The following is a 13,823-nucleotide window of genomic DNA, read 5'->3' as shown; positions in this document are numbered from 1 at the left end:
AACCAATCACAGTTGGTCTTAGTGGGAATCTCCCCATCAGTCGTTAGGGCACACAAGAAATGCATAGGCTAGTGTGGTGGTGGAAGGTGGTGTACACCCAGTCGACTACTTCAAAATGAAAAATACTTTAGTGGTGCTGCCCATGCTAAAACTGACCACTAGTGACCTCTACATGCTCCATGCTCAACAGAAGAGACCTTCATCACTAGGTGTTGAAAGTAGTTAAAGTCTATGAATGGGATGCTTGACATTCTGCCCTTCCTTGTATTGCTATTAGTGGATAACAAAGTTAGTGGCTAATGAATAATTAGTCGAAAGAAAGAAGAAAGAAAGAAAAAAAAGACAAAAGAAAGAAAAGAAAAAGAAAAAAGTAGGGAGACTGGGTATTGAGGGGTTTGGAGAGAGGGGGGGAGATGACAGTGGAGAACAGATGAGACGGGGTTGCTTTGCAGCATGATGCATTGTGGGGAGTTATGGTAGGTGGGATGTGAGGGGAGGAGGGGGGAAACTAGGCCACTGTCCAGACTCTGAGCACCAAAGGCCCTGGGTCCCTGGATGCCACGTGTCAGCGGTCTGACAGGAGTGATGGGACTGTAACACACTGACTTTTTTCTCCACACACAGGCTCATCTTCAATCTCCTCTGAAGAATATCCCCCTCCCCACACCAGTCAGAGTTTGAGTGGAGAAATGCGCTAGTTATTATAAGGAGGGCATATGACATGGGACCCGGTGCTTCTCCTGCACTCCAGCTTTTGAAAGCATCTCCCCTTTGCACTCCTCTCCATCGTCTAGGAGGCTTCCTCCTTTTCTGCTTGGTACATCTCCGGCGTCATCGTGCTGTGAATATCATTTAGAAAGCGAGCTGTTGAACCATACGTTCACCCTTTTTCTTAAAGACATCGGCATCTACTGAAGACGGCAACTGCTGAGACCGTGCAGCATGCCAGCCTGATCCTGCAATTATCTCTTCATTGTATGCCGCCGCCACCACATAAGATCTCCTATATGTTTCCCAGCTCCCACATAGAGTGGAAAGCTTAATATAGAGCCGTATCAGGTACTTTGCATTACCTAGGCAATTAAAACCTTGTTAAAACGATAAAACCTTGAGACTCAAACTGTTATTGAGTCCCTGGTGAGTCAAACCTCCGATCAGATCTATAAACCAAACAGCGCTCTGGTGGGAATAAAGCTTCTCTCTCTGGATAGATGTGTAATTACTTTAGGCTTGTTTGTGGGTGGAAAAAAGAGATAATATTTTTTTCCCTCCCTCCTGTTTGCCTTTTAATGCTTAAAAGTGTTTATTAAAATTAATTGAGATGAATCAACATGATGTTATGATGTTTGGTTTTAGATATGGAAGTACTGTGTTACCATGATATTATTATTTTTTATATATTATATATAGATTTGAAAGAGAATTTCTTCAATGAATGATATGTAACATCTATTTGAAGTGTAGGTCACAAAGCAACTTATAGTTTACCAAAGTTCCCAGAATCTTCATTGCTTTTGTTAATTAACAGAAATCCACAGCAATCTGTCGTAACTTTGGCAATTTTTACTTCAGTACTAAAATAAAATGCTATTGCAGTCTGGTATATGCAGAGAAGTGTCAATCAGGCACACATTTTCTCAAAGGTGTACATCGTGATGCCTATTTGAATGCATAGCTGTTAATGGCGTGGAGATTAGCGTCAATGTATTGATGTCTACAGAACTGCATCAATGTCATGATGCTTAAAGTATTGCGGGGCATTCAACGGGGGCAAAGATTAGCCTCACAATATTGACCAGAGACAAATGCTTCAAGGACATGACTCTTAAGTGAACACATGCCATTCAGTGGAGGGAAGATTAACCACCTAGATAGGAGGGAGAGAGGATGCAGACTGAGAGTTGAAAGAGAGGAGCGAGGAAGGATAGGTGAAGGAGGGAGAGGGAGTGAAAAGAGGGAGGGGAGAGAGGAGGGAGAGAGGAGGGTTCTGTGAAAGATAATGACAGAAGTGACGGAGGGATGGGATGTCAACGGACAGACTATGTGCCAATATCCAGTCTGAGGAGGTAGAAATGAGGAGGTGAAGCTGGGAGGGGGAGAGAGACGAGGGCGTGCAGACAGAGAGATGCAGGGGCAGAGAGGTGGAAAGAGAAATACCTAACAGAGGGGAGGAAGGGAGACAAGTGAGGAGGAAAGGAGATAGTGGAGATACGGGGGAGATGGAGAGGGGAGATAGAAGGAGGGCGAGAGAGAGAGAGAGAGGGAGAGAGAGGCGAGATCAGAGTATAGAGAGATGTCTGAGAACAAAAAAGAGATTGTCAGTCTAAGCTTTCCTCCACTTTAATTCTACCATGTTGCATCCTCATATAAATTATTGATGGTAACGACTAAGTTGGTTGTTTATAATGAGGGTCATGTTTTACAGCTTCATCATTATATGTTTTATTTTATCTTCTATATTTATCTTCAATAATTATTTCATACAGTTGAGATAAAGCCATTTAGACATGCACCTTTAAAAATCGAAAATATGCAAAACTGATATCTTGGTAGATGCAATTCTTAACCTCCTAAGACCTGAGCTTTGATAATGTATACATTTTTTATTTCCCTTAGCTATTTGGGATTAGTAGGACCTGATAAGTATAATATCTAAGCGTGGCGCAGACAACTGTCGTCTAATAAGGACAATAGTCTTTAGTTAAGCAGAATGAAGTAGAGGGTGCAGGACGCCTAAAACTTGATGTCCTCATATGCGGACAGAGGGCCTCAGGAGGTTAAAATATACCAAGGTTTTGGCAGTGTTCTGGTACTAAATGTGGCTCAACCTCCGAATGCTGAATGACTGAACGATTGTGATTATGAGAATGTAATATTACAGGTGTAACAAAAACTACTGTCAACTCAGTCAGTTGACAACCAAATTCCATTAGCCTTAGAAGGCTGCTGTATGATGGGAGTATGACAGAATCAGGCTTCCACTCAGTGATAGCTGCCATAATGGAGGCAAAATAAGTTACTGGCCAGGTTTCCATAAGATGACCAATTTAGGCCAATATGTTCAATGTCCACAACCAAGACATATTTCCTGTTATTGTAGACCACCTGCAGGCCAGCTCTTGAAACTAGACAGCAAAACCTGAAATTGAAGGGGGCTACATTCAAAACTGGAACATTCCGGTAAGAATATTTATATTTTCATATTAATTACATGAGTTGTGCTTCATACATTTTTTTGGTAATGTTTTAAACATTTTGCTAAGGTCTTCTTCATTCATCATTAATTCCCTATTGATACAGAACAGTTACTAGACTTGCTGAGCATAAGTAGGCCATCTGTTTCCCAACTGAACATCCAAAACAATATTATATATTTGGGCAATACAGAGGGATAATTTCTCGTTATTCAATGACAGTCATCCAGACAGTGCTGTGCTTTGCATGGCGCAAAGACACAGGCAGCTGAAGATCATTATGGACTTTTTCTCCCAGACCCCGATTCCCTTCAGCCCTCAATCCCAACTTCCCACCTGCACCTCAACCCCTTCACATTGGTGTCCGAGGAACATTTTCTAAAAATGACCATTTCATTTCCTCTCAGTCTCTCTCTGTTCTTTTCTCTCTGGCTTCTCCTTCTTAATAGGCGGGACTGTCAGTGGAGGAGTGTGTGCTGGGGATGGATGGGGACGATAGAGGGGGCAGTTAGGGGTGGTGCTGGGAGGGGGTGGTGAGGTGGGTGTCTTTGGGATGCACTAATCAGCACCGAACCAAGACCCAAGCACACTGGACCGCTGAGAAGAAGCAATCGCTCGCTAACTGCACTACACGCACACACATCCCGACTGCATGGGGTCAACCCAGCCCCCATCCAACCTCCATGGACCCAGTCCCTCAGCCCCCACTCCCTCATCACCTGGGCCCCCATCCATAGACCTTCACCTTCCCAGGTCTCCTGACTGGGGTGACGAGGGAGAGGACAGCCAGCAGCTGCTCCAACAAGGTCTCGTCCCACAAGCAGATCCCCTTCTGTGTTAACCTTTCCCTTCAATTAACACTGGCCCCTTTTACCTCAGTGTTCCTTTCTCCACCTCGGCACCACCCGAAATTCCTGAGAGAGGGTTTCTGGGCTTGTACCACTGTCAGGGGAACTAGAGGAGTCACTCCGGGGATAGGAGGGATGGTTGGGGGTATGAATAATGTCCATGTGCCCAGAGATTAACATGGTTGCCTTCCAATCTTTTGGAGCCCTTTTTATCCGCCAGCCTCCACAGAGGGGAGATTCAGATCTAAATAGCACCTATTGATCAAAAGACAGCTCGTCTTTATTTCCAGTGGACCTCATTATACTTTGCTCTGTAGGTTTGGTCTGTACACAAACAAAGTTGGGGAATTGTTAGAGTATAAGAAATCAACAGAAATGTTGCTTGTGTACATGATTTTCTTGCTTGATAATGTGATTAACATACAGGGCTTGTCACAGTATATGGATATTTAAATTCAGCACATTTCCCTCACAGATGAAGGGCAGTATAGTAACTGGGGTTCTTTATTCTGAACAGCATGTTAAGAAACAGCACTAAATACGGTGTGATAGCTTCTGCAGACCTGAGAGTGAGATATTTACCCAAGCTCTGAGATGAATCATGGTGGAGTGAATATTCTTTGAGACCATGGGGTTCTGTTTTGACATATCACTGTAGTTAGATGAAGCGGCATGTAGAAAGACAAAAGGTAGGCAGAGGCTGGATTTAAAATTGACCCCTGATGAGAATAAGATAAAAACTGAATCACCATCATTTGGATGGAAAATCGTTCACAAGCGCTATGTCTTTCTCTGTCTTCTCTCATCTCATAGCTGAAGCTATGAAAAGCATCCAAATGGCAGCATGAGTTGTACATCTCAGTGGGACTCCTTTTCTTGGCATGATTATAGTGGTCACTTAAGAAAATATACTTTAGGGGTCAAAACTATTTTGAAGGACATAATCCTGCCCCCATGACACCATCTTATTGTGGTTTAATGGCCAGGTCCAGGCCGGTAATGAGTCTTCATGACAAACATCGCTACCATGACTCTGTTTCAGTGGTTGTCCAGAAGAAGTATATCCACTCTCCCCAGTACTGAGAAGCTTACGTAATGATTTAAAAGTGAGGAAGGTATATAATGAAGACAATGGAACCCCTACATTCTGTGTCATGATATGCTAACCGAGGTAGACATTAGCATAACATTCAGCATCCCATCTTTATGATGGAGTAAGTTGCCGGGGAAAGCTGCCAGGACCATCTCTTGGTGAAGACCCAGAGCAAGGGCACAGTCTCCCCAGCCCCATAGATCAGCCAGCCCTGAATGTCAACCCGCACAGCAGCCACTGTGGTGCCAGGAGTCCCCCTCTCCTTCCCTCACTGGCCCATGATGGGCTGTCTGGTGACACCACTGTGCTAATGACCCGGTTTGGGAGTTGCTCTGCAGGGCTCCTTGGCCGGGAAACATGGAAGTTGTGGATGGATGTCCAACTGGAAGGTCACTGTGTTGACGAGGATCTGCTTCCGCTATCCATTCCGGTGCCACTTCGTCGCACCCCTAACCATAATCAGAACCACAAACTTGTTAGTAACCTCTGTTTCAGTGAAACTATTGACTATTAAGGTCAAAACTATTAAGGTCAAACGGTATAAACATATTATTATGAATGCGTTTAGTTTTTTTACCCCCTTCCCCAATGTCATTGTGTCCAACAGTATCAATGGTCCTGTCAATGCATGTGAGGTCGCACTTACCCACCCGATGACCTCAGTTAGCTGTAACACCCAAGCCACCAGACAGAGTCAATAAAGCACGATAAGACCAGGGAATGTGGTGGTCAGCTTGATGCTGCTGAGAAGTGTGTTAGAGATCTGGCCACCTGAGAGGACTTTATGATATCAATGTATCACAGATATTTGCAATATTTTACTGATTTGAATCTTATGGGAATAAGAATAAAAATTTGTTAAGGCAATTTCTGATGGATGATATTAGTGAGGATGTGTTTTACTCTCAGGATTCTTTGCTATTTTAGATAACTGTGATTCTGTTCAACAGAGCACTGCCTTGCCAACCATGTTTAAATATTAGTTGTGTTTTTTTTGTTTGTTATCAGTTCGCGGTGTGAGCATGCCTCAGTGCTCAGAGGCCAATGTTTTCTGTCACTCCCCACTAGATTCTTCCCTCAGCCTCAGGAGTTTGGCCTGTTGGAGCATGGTGTAATGTCTCGGGAGAGATGTTCCACCGGTGATGGGGCTCCGGCTCGACCCCTCACATGCCTGGTGTGGGTGGCATCGTATCAGAACGGGCAGGCACACAGAGGTCCAAACAGAGGCTGCACGGTGCTCCTGCTTCACTTTCCCAGGGGCGCAGCCTTATTCTCAGGGTCATGCATTCCAGCTAGCACTGTAATTATCAGCAAATAAAAAAAATAAGTTGAATCTTTCTGGAGATAAATACATTGCCTCTTCTCAGGGGAGACATTCACATCTCAGAGTTCTAGTAGATGGGTTTTAATGAGGCAAGTCAAATTGTGTATGTGTGCGTGTGTGTGTGTGTGTGTGCATGTTCTGTCCTGGTCTAACAAGTGTAATTGACCGACTCTGGGTGCACGTTGTTGTTTTAACCATTTGCAGGGGCATTCGGAATTTGACTGAAAAGGCCTTCGGTGATAATTATTTTTGCCACGGATAGTGATTTGGCATTCAAAGTTTATAGATACTCTTAAGTTGATTTGTAGTGAAACACAAACAACAAAATCTCAAACCAGAGAAAAAGCAAACTGAAAATGTAAGTTGCTTGATTTCATGAAGCCCAACTGGAGAATCAAGCCTGACTGACTGACGGAGGACTCAGGGGCTCAGGGTGAAAGAGAAGGCCATGATCTCGCCCTCAGAAGATCACAGATACTAGGGAACATCTCATGGTATTGAGACACAGAGTGGAGACGCGGATGATTTGACAAACACTCTCTGCATGGTGTCTGCATGTCTCAACTGGCTATATATTTTAGAAAAATCAACTAGAACACAACTGGTCAATCTTTCTTTGTGATTATCTGATAAGGCACTTGGGTCATCCTACAGCTTTTGTGTGTTCTTTATTGTTTTGTTTTTTTTCCCCCTGTTGACTTTTGTCCATTAAGTAATTATGATACAATTTAATTTAAATTCTCACTGCACTCCCACTGGTCAAATTAAGGCTTGATTTCTTAACTATATCCGGTAATGGATACCCTCAACTGATTAATATTAAGTGATGATGAATAAAAAAATAAAGTCTGTGTTTTCACTGGTTTGGTATGTTTGACTGGATCAGTAATTAAATAAGAAAAGAAAATTTAATTTTTTAACAAAAGCTGCTGGAATGAGATAAAAAAAAAACATTGTTGCACAGTCAACAAACCTGATCCAACAAAGTGAACTTTCGTCGAATCCATTTTGAATATTTTTTTTCTTGGGTCCACAGTGTGGTTACCAAAGTCCCGTGTGGATATACAGTGGGGAGAACAAGTATTTGATATTTGGTACACTACCGATTTTGCAGGTTTTCCCACTTACAAAGCATGTAGAGGTCTGTATTTTTTATCATAGGTACTCTTCAACTGTGAGTGACGGAATCGAAAACAAAAATCCAGAAAATCACATTGTATGATTTTTAAGTAATTAATTTGCATTTTATTGCATGACATAAGTATTTGATATATCAGAAAAGCAGAACTTAATATTTGGTACAGAAACCTTTGTTTGCAATTACAGAGATCATACGTTTCCTGTAGTTCTTGACCAGGTTTGCACACATTGCAGCAGGGATTTTGGCCCATTCCTCCATACAGACCTTTTCCAGATTCTTCAGGTTTCGGGGCTGTCGCTGGGCAATACAGACTTTCAGCTCCCTTTAATCCACAGTCTTTGAGACTGTAGTCCCAGCTCTCTTCAGGTCATTGACCAGGTCCTGCCCTGTAGTTCTGGGCTGATCCCTCACCTTCCTCATGATCATTGATGCCCCACGAGGTGAGATCATGCATGGAGCCCCAGACCGAGGGAGATTGACCGTCATCTTGAACTTCTTCCATTTTCTAATAATTTTGCCAACAGTTGTTGCTTTCTCACCAAGCTGCTTGCTTATTGTCCCTGTAGCCCATCCCAGCCTTGTGCAGGTCTACAATTTTATCCCTGATGTCCTTACACAGCTCTCTGGTCTTGGCCATTGTGGAGAGGTTGGAGTCTGTTTGATTGGGTGTGTGGACAGGTGTCTTTTATACAGGTAACAAGTTCAAACAGGTGCAGTTAATACATGTAATGAGTGGAGAACAGGAGGGCTTCTAAAAGAAAAACTAACAGGTCTGTGAGAGCTGGAATTTTTATTGGTTGGTAGGTGATCAAATACTTATGTCATGCAAAAAAATGCAAATTAATTATTTAAAAATCATACAATGTGATTTTCTGGATTTTTTTGTGTACCTATAAGTGTACCTATGATAAAAATGACAGACCTCTACATGCTTGGTAAGTAGGAAAACCTGCAAAATCGGCAGTGTATCAAATACTTGTTCTCCCCACTATATAGGGAGGTTTTCTCTGCATTAAATTTAGAAATGTTGCTTTTCCAGTTTAGATGTCATTGCTAACTCCTTGGAACTAGGCTGCCTCTCTGAAACCAGTTTGGCATAAAGAGCCGAATCATCTAGCATCACTGTGTTGTTTCCAGGCATCGGTTATATTGTCACTCTGCTCACTCTCTCTCTCTTTGATTCTCACTTTGTCTGTTTGGTGGGTGGGGACAAAACATAAACAATTTGGTTGATTATCCATGTTCCTATTTGTTCCTATTTGTTCCTATTTGTTAGTTCAAATTTCATTTTGATTTCCAATTCCTAACTCCTAGAGGTTTCCCATTGGGCTGGTGAGTCACGTCAGCCTATTGAACGACACCCTTCGCATGATGCTCCTCTCGCACACACAAAACAACAACAACAATAGCTTCTGAACAACACTCCACATCAGTGCTGTACCTCAGAGAGTGAACTGAGCAGGCGCTGCTGAGCCAAGTCAAGTCTTTTCCCTGTGACTTTGTCATCTAATCAAAGCAGCAAACAGCCCTGGAGGACCAGACAAGGAGCACACAGTTTGTTTGTGTTTGCGAGAGTATGCAAGGAGGTAAGTGTGTGTGTCTGTGTGTGTGTGTGTCTAGTGTGGGGGGTAAGACGAGGTGGTAAGATTTTGGGAAAACCTCCTGACAGAGTGCAATGGAACCTTAAGGGGGAACAGAGTACTGTTAAGATTGAAGTTTATGACAGCTGGGACCACCTGACACAATCCAAGCACCTACAAATATATGTTTCATATGTGTGTTTACGCAGTGTCAGTGTAGTTTGTTGGTACTTTTAATGCACCAAAGCACATCATATCATATCAATCATAGCCACTCTTTTTGTTTTATGTTCTGCTCTCAAATTTCAGTGTGGCACCATGTGGGAGGGGAGATGGATTAAAAAGGGAAAGTTTTGGCTATTAAAGGATGTATAATGCACTAACAAAGTTAAAGTCTTCATAGCATATATAGGTCATACATTCCCATGGTTATGCATTACATTAAGTTGCACCTTATTTGTAACAACACATTAGTTGAAACCAAGTACCTAAAGTAGTTACAAAAGTAATATAATTACATGGTGATAGGGTTTGTCAGTGTCAGTAACAATATATTAAGGTGTGTTCAAAAATCCTCTTGACAAGGGTTACTTAAACTGTGTAAGAGACTAATGTGTTACACATTCTCTGGTTCCACCTTGACTAATAGTTACATTTGAAGGTAATCTTTGAGTTACTATGTTAATTACTCAAAACAAAATTCTACATGTCACTTGACTGTGCCACCACAGACAATACTAGGGTTACCTGGCTCTAAGTTGATACTGAATAAAAAATGTACATATTAAACATAACCAGTAGTTAATGACATTGTGTAACTTGTTACAATTGATGTAACCAGGTTGTTAAATGTTTACACCTTCTTTTTAATACCTGTGGATTTGATTCTAGTGGTATGGTAGTTTCAGATTTTCAGATTACTGTGAAAAAGTTTTAGGCCACCTGAGAAGATTGTTTGAAGACATTATCTTAGCAGTAACAGTTTAATTGGTTGCGAAAAAACACTATCACATCAAGATATACACAAATAAATGTTAATGAAATTGAAAGTTATTATAAAGTAATTAATATATAATTTTAAATATTGTATTTTGAAAAACATTCAATATTTTGTGTGGCCTCCCTTAGTATGCATCACTAAAGCAATTTGCATTGTTAGACTGTTTTGGATTAATTTCTTCAAGTGGGGTTATGGTAAATTCTCCTAAGCTTCTTGACGGATTTACCATATCTCTTCTTTTGACTTAGTTTTTTGTTCTTTTCCCTCCCCAAGTGATGCCAAACAGCTTCAGTTATGTTAGCTTGGGGTTTAGTCAAAAGATTGCACTTTTTTGTAAGACTTCTGTGAAACTTTGGTGGCAGATTACTCTGCAAGATGCTGAGCAAGCACTTCACTGGATTTCCTTCTGCCCCTCAAGGAAGTTACCTTTTTGAATGGTTCATCAGATGCAGAGAGATTTTTGGGTCTAACACTGAGTTTTCTGTCTCTAGCTTGCCCAGTTTCTTTACATTTATTTTTGACATTTATTCTTGCCATCTCACAAGCTATTAAGTCACTTTTGGATAAAACAACGTTTTTGTTACTTTTTAATTGTATTCATGTTTATGTGTATATAAAATGCAGTGTTCACAAGCAAATAAACACTGGACAAATAAAATCGAAAGCACTTTTTATTTTAAATGGCACTTCATCGATTTCTGTTCTGACCCAACCCATTTCTGGAACCAAAAATGTGGCTCCTCGTAATTGCAACTTGGAAACTAATGGAGGTGAGTGTAGCATAGCATTGAAGATAGCAAGGCAATATCACATGTATTTACATACAACTATGCTGACTGCTATGTTGTTACAGCTGTATTGTTAAGTAATGATTGAGTTAAAAACTTTCTTCTTCAGTTTATCACTCGTGGTGCTTGTGCTTTACATCCAGGCAGCTATAGGCCTTTAGGTCTATTCATGACCTTGGCCTTTACCCAGCAGCCCTCCTCCTCCCTTCTAATGTTTGCTTTCTCCTTGAGATCCACCCTCTATATATATACAAACCCCTGTGAGGTTTCACTTAGAGATATAAACAGTATGACATTTTGGAAAATATGTGAAGTCAGAATTGATAGAAAATATATTTACAAAATTGGAAACGTTACATTTTACATAATCTACTGCTGACTTAGTCCTTGTAATGTTTTTGTCAGATAATAAATGTCCTTCTGTGCGATATGTAAAGAATTACTTTAAGGTTGAGGTGATATTTAGGAGATTTTGGTTCTGCTTTGTGCTACTGTTCTACAGGTCCATGAGGTGTGAAGCAACACTATTCTCTCCATCTAAGCCTCCATCCTGTTTGAATTAATCAGAATAAAAATACATTGAGAGGAGTGATGTCCTTGTGTTCCTGTGATTTTTAGATGAGGCCCCTAGTAGAGGCGTCGGTCCACCTGGTTGTGGGGGAAAGAGGCCACAGAGAAGCCCACCACAGGACTCCTTCTCTGGATCTCATTTTCACATAGCAGGGGTACAGACCTGGACATTCATGGGGAGGTAAACCAGCAGCCAGCACCACTATAACAAGGTACTACCCAGAGAGAGAGAGAGTGACTGTGTTTGTGTGTGTGTGCATGTGTGTGTGTGTGTGTGTGTGTGTGTGTGCGTGTGCGCGTATGTGTGAGAGAGAGGGAGACAGAGGTTATCCAATCTAATGACCTGTATCAATTCTGATGTTTGATTTAAACATTTCAGCATTATGTTAAAAAGGATGTTATAAACTGCTTCAGTTACCTGTTAGAAACAAGAAAGTAATTAAAATTATTTTCATTGTAATACAAAAGGAACAGGCTAGATAGTAGCCAATAACACATAATATGCCTACAGAAATGAATAATAGAATATATATTTATATATACAGTATCTCACAAAAGTGAGTACACCACTCACATTTTTGCAAATATTTGATTATATCTTTTCATGTGACAACACTGAAGAAATGACACTTTGCTACAATGTATAGTAGTGAGTGTACAGCTTGTATAACAGTGTAAATTTGTTGTTCCCTCAAAATAACTCAACAAACAGCCATTAATGTCTAAACCGCTGGCAACAAAAGTAAGTACACCCCTAAGTCAACATTTCCAAATTAAGCCCAAAGGGTCAATATTTTGTGTGGCCACCATTATTTTACAGCACTGCCTTAACCCTCTTGGGCATGTTCACCAGAGCTTCACAGGTTGCCACTGGAGTCTTCTTCAACTCCTCCATGGCGACATCACAGAGCTGGTGGATGTTAGAGACCTTGCGCTCCTCCACTTTCCATTTGAGGATGCCCCACAGATGCTCAATAGGGTTTAGGTCTGCAGACATGCTTGGCATGCATCACCTTTACCCTCAGCTTCTTTAGCGAGGCAGTGGTTGTCTTGGAGGTGTGCTTGGGGTCGTTATCATGTTGGAATAATTTACACTGTTATACAAGCTGAACACTCACTACTTTACATTGCAGCAGTGTCATTTCTTCAGTGTTGTCACATGAAAAGATATAATCAAATATTTACAAAAATGTGAGGGGTGTACTGACTTTTGTTTGATGCTGTATATATATATATATATATATATATATATATATATATATATATATATATATATATATATATATATATATATATATATGCAGCAATTTACTTTCATCTGGAATAATTCAATATTTCAAACAAGCCTGTTAAATTGCTCTTCCTAAACACCAAATGACATGGTTGCCTGCATGAGGGATGTCAACAGCCAGAACAAAAAAAAAAATATTCCTTGCTTAACCGTTTCTACCAGAAGGGGGACCAGTCCGTCTGCCGAAGACGGAGAGTGGCCGACCGCGAGGCGAGATAGACCAGACTGCGAGGGCGAGCAAGCCGAATTTGGGTTGTGAGTTCGACTCCGGATCCGGGGTCTAGCGGATCCAGTAATCCGCATCTTGCCTTGATCCCGAGGATTTTAATCATGCCTCTCTGTCTGTGTGTGAGTGCAGGCAGGCTGACAATGATTTCCTCAGTGATTACGTACAGAGCGAGTCCCTGCGGGGTAGGGGCCCCCTCTGGAGCCATCCTGATGGCTTTGGGGGCCTTGCTTCCATTTTCCATTATTATGTGGACTACCGGAGCGACAGCGCAGTCCAAGACCTTGCAGGTTTGTGATGAGGAGGGAGCTTCCATCTTCTCTCTGCTTCTTCATCCTCTTTTTAAACCAATTTAGACATAGACTTAGATCAGATTCCGAACCTAATCCATGATTAGCTAACTGGAGTGAGGAAAGGAAGAGTGTATAAGAGTTTTGATGCTTCTAGGTGGATATGCAGGAAAAGTATTATATTTTTTTCTTTTTTGGTTTTGTTGCATTTTTTCTCTCACACAGCAGGCGTTTTGCTGATGTCTTTCTCACGCGATTGCGTTTCATATCAGAGGCTAAAAGCAACAAATCTGTTTTTATTTCTACGACTATAGGCTATTATGCCTGCACTCGAATGGTATTGCTGGAGAATGGAAGCGCATGACGGAATTACGATTATATTCTGACACTTTTGACGATACGCAGTTGAACTAAATAAGAGTAGCCTACCGATTAATTGGATTTGAACATTACATCCACCTACATCAAAAAAATATCG

At 41.3% G+C, this 13,823-nt stretch overlaps 1 protein-coding gene across 3 annotated transcripts in view; it reads left to right on the top strand.

The window, feature by feature from the left end:
* Nucleotides 1-13,150: 13,150 nt before the first annotated feature.
* Nucleotides 13,151-13,823, top strand: part of LOC105018876 (zinc finger protein 521) — a 110,700-nt gene continuing 110,027 nt past the window's right edge. For all 3 annotated transcript variants that reach the window (XM_013132375.3, XM_020045339.2, XM_013132374.3), the window contains exon 1: nt 13,151-13,345. The gene's annotated coding sequence lies outside the window, so the exon portion shown is untranslated. The remainder of the gene's footprint in view (nt 13,346-13,823) is intronic.

This window comes from Esox lucius, chromosome 3 (genome assembly GCF_011004845.1).
Source record: "Esox lucius isolate fEsoLuc1 chromosome 3, fEsoLuc1.pri, whole genome shotgun sequence".
NCBI classification, from domain to species: Eukaryota; Metazoa; Chordata; class Actinopteri; order Esociformes; family Esocidae; genus Esox; species Esox lucius.
This window is presented reverse-complemented; position numbering and strand designations above follow the sequence as displayed.